General features: G+C 35.8%; 1 protein-coding gene across 2 annotated transcripts in view; it reads left to right on the top strand.

Moving 5' to 3' along the window:
- The first annotated feature begins 2297 nt into the window (after window positions 1-2297).
- Window positions 2298-8798, top strand: part of LOC108741402 (BTB/POZ domain-containing protein kctd15) — an 80342-nt gene continuing 73841 nt past the window's right edge. For both annotated transcript variants that reach the window (XM_025977266.1, XM_025977265.1), the window contains exon 1: window positions 2298-2600. The gene's annotated coding sequence lies outside the window, so the exon portion shown is untranslated. The remainder of the gene's footprint in view (window positions 2601-8798) is intronic.

The raw sequence follows: 8798 nt of genomic DNA on the forward strand, positions 1-8798 counted from the left end.
CAATAAAAAATAGGCGAGATAGTTTGGTAGGACACCTTCTCAGGCATGAAGGTCTAGTAAGAGACATATTAGAGGCAGAAACAGGAGTTAGGAGGGGTAGAGGTAGACCTAGATTAGATTACTCTTCGCAAATAGTTAAGGATGTGGGTTGTTCTAGTTTTAGGGAAATGCGAAGTTTAGCTCAGGACAGGAACGAGTGGAGGTACGTGTTCAACCAGTCTTAGGACTGACGACTTTATGATGATAATAAATATCATCCCTTAAATATTCGTAGTAACCGTTTAAGTAATCCACGTAGATGTTACAGTCGATAGTGAATACTCAATTTGTCTGAAAAAGCCAATGTTGTGTCGAAACATGTTACAAAATAAAAGTTTGTGAAAATCTTTAAATGTTTTGTTAAGGCATAGGATAATTCTAAGCAAAACGTTTTTGGTTATAGATACATATTAACGTTTTAAATTTTATACTACTTTTATCGGGTTAACATTCAGAGTGGACCAGCACACGTGCTACAACTTTCAATACATGGCCCTAGACCCTACACCCATCTGCACCTACGTTCCCGTTAATAACTATAAATTTATACATATTTGGGAGCGTTTCTGGCGCGGAAAAACCGATGGGTGGTGCACTGGTTGGCGTGGTCCGACCCTGTATATATGCATCGTCGGTATTTTCTCCATTCAGAATGCACCGCTTTTTCCTTTCCGAGTCTATCGCATAGTCCTTAGGGATGCACTGGCTGCCAGGTATGTTAATATAACTTTCCGTACGTCTTGCTTTTAACCGAGGGCGCTCTAGCTGGCTGCTTTAGCATACGAGGGTGGATTGATAAGTTTCCGGCCTAACCAAGAGATGACGCCACTAGGCCTACCTTGAGGTGACATTCTATAGTACCATCCTTGGATAGCTTGTAGCTATAGTTTCAGCCCGATCTCCTTGCTAGTGTAGGTTTGACAGCACGCTGAACAAGACGCCTCTGTGGTTTTCGTAAAAATGGAAAAGCAGGAAAATCGTGCTGTCATCAAATACTTTTATTTGAAGGGGTTAACGCCGAAGGAAATTAAAAAAGAGATGGACTCAACACTGGGGACATCCTCCCCGTCATATTCAACCGTTAAGCAGTGGGTTTCCGAGTTTAAAAAGGGTCGTGTGAGCACCTCTGATGGGCCTCGCTCAGGACGCCCCGTTGAGGTCACAACTCCAGATATGATCGAAAAAATTCATCAAATAGTGCTGGGAGACCGCAGATTGAAAGTGCGTGAGATAGCTGAGACCTGTAAGATGTCATATGAACGTGTGCAACATATTTTGCACCAACATTTGCATATGGAAAAGCTCTGTGCAAGATGGGTGCCGCGTTTGCTAACAGTCGACCAAAAATTGATTCGAAAAAACATTTCTACCGCAAATTTGTCATTGTATAAGCGTAATCCAAGCGAATTTTTGCGTCGATTCGTAACCGTTGACGAAACGTGGGTCCACCACTACACTCCTGAAACCAAAGAACAGTCTAAACAGTGGATTGGACCAGGGGAACCAACTCCAAAGAAGGCAAAAACAATTTTTTCGGCGAACAAGGTTATGGCTACTGTTTTTTGGGATGCAAGAGGTATTATATACATTGATTACCTTGCAAAGGGTAATACTATCACTGGTCAATACTACGCAGACTTATTGCAACGTTAGAGCCACGAGGTGAAAATTAAACGACCTCATCTGGCGAAGAAAAAAATCTTGTTTCATCACGATAACGCACCAGCGCACACGTCAATCGTTGCGACGGCTAAAATCAACGATCTAAAGTTTGAATTGATGCCGCACCCTCCTTACTCTCCAGACCTAGCCCCGAGTGACTATTTTCTGTTCCCTAATCTCAAAAAATGGCTTGGCGGTAAGAGATTTGCGGACAATGAAGAAGTAATCGAAGCTGTAAATGGTTATTTTGAGGAGCTTGACGAATCAGTCTATAGAGATGGCATTAATAGACTGGAACACCGCTATGAGAAATGTATCAGCCTTGGAGGAGATTATGTTGAGAAATAAAAAAAAAAAATTTTTAAAAACCTTGTTTTTCTTGGTCAGGCCGGAAACTTATCAATCCACCCTCGTAAAAGGGGTCGTAGTCATATTCCGAGCAAACCTGATACACCACTCCAGTATACACACCACACAGCGGAATCGGGTTGGACTTGGCCCGGGGCTATTATTAACCCAACTGCTTGTAACAAAAAGATCTCGCTCCGGTTGGACGCCCCAGGCTGAAAGTTAGTTTCTACCTCCTCGGCGACGATGTTTTGTACGCCAGTCGGAGCCCAAACGCGTAACGTGTATGACGTGGTTCGAACAAGGCTCCAGAAACCGACTTCCACCACGAGGTCCCAAACGGTTTGCGAAAAGCGACAGTGCCCGGGTCTCACAAACATTACATATTAAGGGATGACAGCTTAAAAGGGAGGGTGCTTGTTGTTTAGGTGAAAGTATTTATTTTATTTTTTGTTACAAGTGCTTTTCTTCGTAAGACTTTGTAAGAAAATTAATTAATTCAACCTGGAGAACCGAGGCTTGGTAACGCTGGAGGCTTCTTGCCCCAAGCGGTAAGTGTGTCTTTACAAACTTATCGTTAAATAGTTTATCGCCCGGAGGGTTTGTTGTTGTTTAGGGTATAATGGTTAAGTTAGTTTAACAGCCTTGGGCCACTAAACTGACGTAAAAATAAGTTATGGAAAATGACTTGTTAATTAAATTTCTAATTGTGTAATTACATAAAATAACAATTACCTATGTAACATTGTCATCGAAAAACTCATGCGTCTAATTTGCAGTGTTTGATGAATAAGTTTTTACCAAAACTAAACATTATTTTCTTTGGATATCTATAAAAATGAAATAATATATTTCATCGGTTTTGTTTGGGTAAATATTTCCACCTAAATAAATCTGGAAGAATGCTCATTATTTATCAGTTTCAAATGAGTAACTCATTCAATGAGTATCTTTTTTAATTCATGGAATTGAATACATAGTTTCTACATTTATGTGATGAAAATCGATCATAATCAGAAGATTTTCACAAAAAATTCATTGATAGTTTAAAAATGGAAAAAAATTCCATTTTCTTTCGTTTATATTGAATAAGAGAATTAGCTTAATGATAATAACTGACCGTTAAGTAGGTACCAGGATAAAACAGACTCAGAGCGTTACTTTTATAATGTTTGTGATTTTATTTTGAATACCGATGATTTTGTTATTTTTGGAATTTGTAAATGTATTAATTGTCAAACACACAAAATAAATTGTGTTCTTATTCAGCACAAATTGATTTTATTCATGAAGGCGTCACACAAATTTTATGATTTTTTAACTCCCACCCTATCCTTGCCACAGGTGGTCACATTTATGAAACCTCTCCCCCTGGTGTGATGTCATATACTTTTCAATTTTGTATTTAGAAATAATTAAATTAAAACAGCAATTTTAAATCTTTAATAAAAGCAACATAAAGTCAAATATTTTAAACAATTGACAAATAAACAAGGCTACATTTCGTTGACCCCTCCCCGCCCTTAGCGTGTGACGTAATTTACAAATGGCCCCTAATTAATTTTGAAAATTCTGAGTTTAATATAAAGTAATTTAATTGTGTTTTGTTTGTGTTAAGTCGAAGTAAAAATGATTGTTTTAGACCAAAAGTTTCATCCTGGTTAGTTCCGATGCAGCATTAATTAATGCGATCAAATAAAGTTTGTTGCACTTCTGTTTCCGACAATACAAGTGACAGCCCTCGACACGTGAGTGACTGTGTGTATAAATGTATGTGCACAGGTATATCTGGGTACAAGGTACCTAAGTATTAACTACCTATTATTATTTTGATGTATACAGATATATGAACGACTTATTTATGTAGGTACCTAGGTACGTAGCCGTTTAAGCGAGTGGTTTTGAAGTTAAGTTATAATAATATTGGAACGGTAACGTTGTTCTAACTTGACACACACTTTGGGCAAGTTTGTAACGTACAAGTTTTGACTGAGTTCATCAGGCTGACGATTATTAAAGTTGAGGGTGTGAAAGGTAAATGCATCCCTTTGAACTTAGCTAACGCAAGGGGAGGTTGGGTGGCGAAAAGTATGTATGTATTAGTAGGTATGTCAATATAAATAGGATTAGATAATTAAAATGAGTAATAAATAGCTTGGGGTGGGATAGTAACATTCCTACCAAAACTAAAAAAAAACATTTGGGTGAAGTCTTAGTACAGTCCATCATGAGTTATGGGTGCGATTGAGAACGTACTTAAATCAAGGCGGTAGAAATGAACATCAACATCATTAAGGATAGTACAACTGTAGCGATAGATATACAGGGGTTTAGATTTGCAGATGATATAGCAATATTAGCATCTAGCAAGGAGGATCTAGAGATAGCTTTAAATAAAATGGAAGCGGTACTGACAACACAGTATTGTATGAAAATAAGTAAAAGTAAAACAAAAATACTGGTATGCAAGGGAAGAAAAAGTAGGGAAAGAGCGAATATAAAGATAGGAGAAAAGTGGCTGATTTTAGTATCTAAGAAGTCAGATAAGTCTGGACGGAAGGAGTAGTAGGGATATAAAGCAGAGGATAGTGCAGGGTCGAATCGCCTTCAATAAAAAGAAGTCACTTCTATACTCGCGAACGGTTAATTTAGAAATTCGAAAAAGGTTGTTAAAGGTGTATGTTTGGAGCACGGCGCTGTACGGGTACGAAACATGAACGGTGGGCGCTGCGGAAAAGAAAAGGTTGGATGCGTTCGAAATGTGGTGTTACAGGCGAATGATGAGGATATCATGGGTAGAAAAGGTTAGAAATGAAGAGGTAATAGAAAGAATAGGAGAACAGAGGACTCTATGGAAGTCAATAAGAAATAGGCTTAGATACGTTGGTAGGACACCTTCTCATGCATGAAGGTCTAGCCAGAGACATATTAGAGGCAGAAACGGAAAATTTAGGAGGGATAAAGGTAGACCTAGATTAGATTACTGTTCGCAAATAGTTAATGATGTGGGATGTTCCAGTTTTAGGGAAATGCAAAGATTAGCTCAGGATAGGAAAGAGTGGAGGTGCGTGTCCAACCAACAATTCACGTCGCAGTGTCCGATTATTATTTGGATTACAGCGAATACCAAATAAATAAACTAAAAGGGTACCTAAATGAGACAGTAGCAGATGGGATGGAATGGCATGATTTGAATAGCACTTATTAAGAATGCCAGACGAAACATGATCTAAGAATATATCATTGAGGTCTAGAGGAGGGAAGGCCGCGAAGATCGTTGTACGAAAGTATAACGGACACAGTTTCTAGGTGCATCATGATTTAAGTATTGTTAATTCTGAGTTAATTGCATGATATTGTACAACCTGAATTGTATAATTGATTGAGTGCATACTTTTCCTCCAGTTTAATCTTGTTGGTTGTATTTTGAATCTCCTCCCCGGCAAAAAGCTTTCAAAGCTGACTTTTCTGCGTAATACTTGCTTGGGTTGCCTGTTATACTCTCTTGGACTTCAACTCAATCCAACTACCTATTATTATTATTTCATATGAAACTTTCACAAAAATGTTTAAAAGTTGTACAATGGTTTAAAAAAAGAAAATATTAATGTGAAAATTCACTCGCAATTTCTTATCCACTGTAAATTACCTCAAGTTAATGACGGAAAATTTGTTGCTGTTGTCATACCTTCGACCTAATAGTGGTCAGAGCATTGGTGCGTAAAGCCAAAGGTCTCAGGTTCGATTTCCGGCGAGGCTGTGACAACACCAACAAATTTTTTTTTAATTAACCTGAGGCAGTTAACCTCTATTAAATGTCAATGCATTTCATATGTATGGTATTGCTAGAAAAGTATTAAGATTTCTATTTAATTTCTATCAGAGTATTACTCCTTTGTTGCTAACAGGAGTATCTGTAGTACCTAGTCTATGTATCAGTTGCTTGTAACAAAGAAAGCACTTTCTGATTAGTTATTTCAATTTTTAGTTATTAGTTATTCAAATTATCAGTTACCTGGCATATTTTTTGAACACTGTAATAATATTGTAAATTGTCAATTTCAGCCATGCATCATGCAAATGATAGTAAAGATGAAGGTTATTTTTATTTTATTTCTTTAGAGTTCATAGATTGAAATTTTCCCTTAAGGCACTCGCAAATAACAAATCGATTGACAGCTCCATGCCAGATGGATCAATTTCACCTTTAACATTTTCAAAATTAAAAGTTTGTACCCGATCAACGTAACATGATGGTGGAAAACATGCCGTTGGAGGTAATATGAAATATTCGGGAAAATGTTAAAACGTAATGCATACGTCCAGAATTTTGTTGGTAAACTAAAAAACGGCAGGTATTTATTCTGTAAACGTTACAGGATTCAAAAACCGGAATTGTTTTGAAGAAAAACATATGACATAAATATTACAATTCTCTGAAAATATTACACTAAAATTTCGACAGATGGATAGCGAATACGTACCTAGATAAATGATGTTGATGCATTTCAGTTCAAAAATTATTAGCAAACAATGCATCATGTACACATCCGTCTGCGTAAATAAATAGTTGTTTTTGAAATGTTCTATGTTCGTGTACTCTGATCCAATACTCCTGTTAAATTAATAGACATAAAATGCCCGAAGAGGTACCAATACATCACTGATCGTGAGTAATCAATTCGATGATGCAGTAATTCCATTTTAGATTTACATTGCATAAACTCTCAATTTTCGATTAACTACAAATGTGTATGATGGGCTCACTGCATTAAAAAAGGGACTCGGATACAGTTGTCCCATTTTTTGAAATCCATTTTTAAGGATCTGTAGGTATTAACATAAACCCATCCGAATCCCTAGAGGACGAACCTCAATGCTGCAATCACAGAAATATATATTTGAGAAAACTCATAAGGTTGCTAGCTATTAAGGGCAAACTTATCTGGTGAAGTCGTTAAAGGACCTGTAGGTATCACTAAAAACTCATCTGAATCCTTAGAAGTCCTGAATGCTGCAATCGCAGAAATAAGTTTTTGAGAAAAAATCTTAGATTGGTAGATATTGTTGGGCAAAGAAAAAACTCTTCTGATTTAATACTCATAAAGAAATTAACTCAAATTTAATAAGAAAAGTGTAAGCTTTTGCCCCGTACTTAAGATTAACTCAAATTTCCTAAATGCATGTTTTGACTTATAATTTTGATTTGATTGAAAAGATTCGAATTTAGAATAGGATCACTGTCTGAGTTCATTAGAATTTCTTCATTTTTGTTTATTTTAAAATTTCAGTATTTTCGTAAGCTTTTGGACAAAAGGAATTTGAAGTAACTAGGGTCGATTTTGTGGTAATTATCAAGTTTTTGTTCTTTCTATTAAATGTAAGATGAGCTAAATGTTCCTTAAATATCGTATTAATACTTTAAAATTATAAAAAAATATATGTACTATTAAGAAATTTTAATTTTCATTCCTCTAACAAAATGTTCCAACAATTTCTGTCTGCACAAGGAGAACAATTACTTTGAAAATGATTTTATCGTAGTAAAAGAGTGAGTTTTGTTTTCCGTCTCTACGGTTTCAAAGCGTTCTGTGACATTAGGTGCATGGTGTTCGGTACAGTCCAGTTTTTCTAAACATCTTTCTTTTATACCTGGATGCTTTATTAACACAAAGTTATACTTTAAGATAATATTCTTACCTGCGTGTATTGCCACGTTTCGTTATGGGGTCCTTCCAAGAACTATTTGGAAAACGAGTGAAACGTTCTAATGCATAGACAACACTTGTTAGAGATTAGACGCTTTAAAGAATTTGTTGGACTGTTTAATAGCAATCGTATGTCTATTATCATATTCTTATATCATCAATAAACGTTTGTAAAACTTCACCATTCAAAAATATTGTAACATTTAATGTGCAAATATTTTTTATATAGTGGATAAACCAAGCACCTCCACCAATATTTTTTATTATTGTAAGGAACGATTGTCACATGGCGTGAATGGTATCAAAAAGTTCATCGTGGCACTGTCCACATAACTGAAACTACAGGAATGTTTAAAGGATGTTTGGGAGGTACAATCGGAGACAAGAGTACATAAAATTTAGATTAATTAGGTTTTGCAGCATATCATGAGGTAAATAAATACTATCTTTACTAAAAGANTTACAGGAGTTTTAGAATTGAATGAGGAACGTTCTTCCAAATTTTTATTTGTCTCGTTTTTGACATAGCTCGCAAACATCCTTAAGTAAAATCACAGAGTGAAAATATCTCTATCAATTATTTAATGGAATGGATAACCTTTGGGATGTTTGTTTAATAAAATAATGTATGTTTTGCTCATTAAAACGATAATAATTTCTTTTAATGAAAATTACATTTGCATCAAGTACAAACATGTAATAATTTCTTGTGTGGTTCTCTTTTAAAATGTGAACTCTATTATTATATAGTATTCTCTTCTTTGACATTAAATATGGCATAAATCACTGTAGGTCAGAGATCCACGGTAGTAAATTAAAAAGGCGTGAGAAAAGTGCGTTTACATAATACGAGGGTGGATTGATAAGTTTCCGGCCTGACCAAGAAAAACAAGGTTTTTAAAAATTTTTTTTTTTTATTTCTCAACATAATCTCCTCCAAGGCTGATACATTTCTCATAGCGGTGTTCCAGTCTATTAATGCCATCTCTATAGACTGATTCGTCAAGCTCCTCAAAATAACCATTTACAGCTTCGATTACT

Source organism: Agrilus planipennis, unplaced genomic scaffold (genome assembly GCF_000699045.2).
Source record: "Agrilus planipennis isolate EAB-ADULT unplaced genomic scaffold, Apla_2.0 scaffold24, whole genome shotgun sequence".
Classification (NCBI taxonomy): Eukaryota; Metazoa; Arthropoda; class Insecta; order Coleoptera; family Buprestidae; genus Agrilus; species Agrilus planipennis.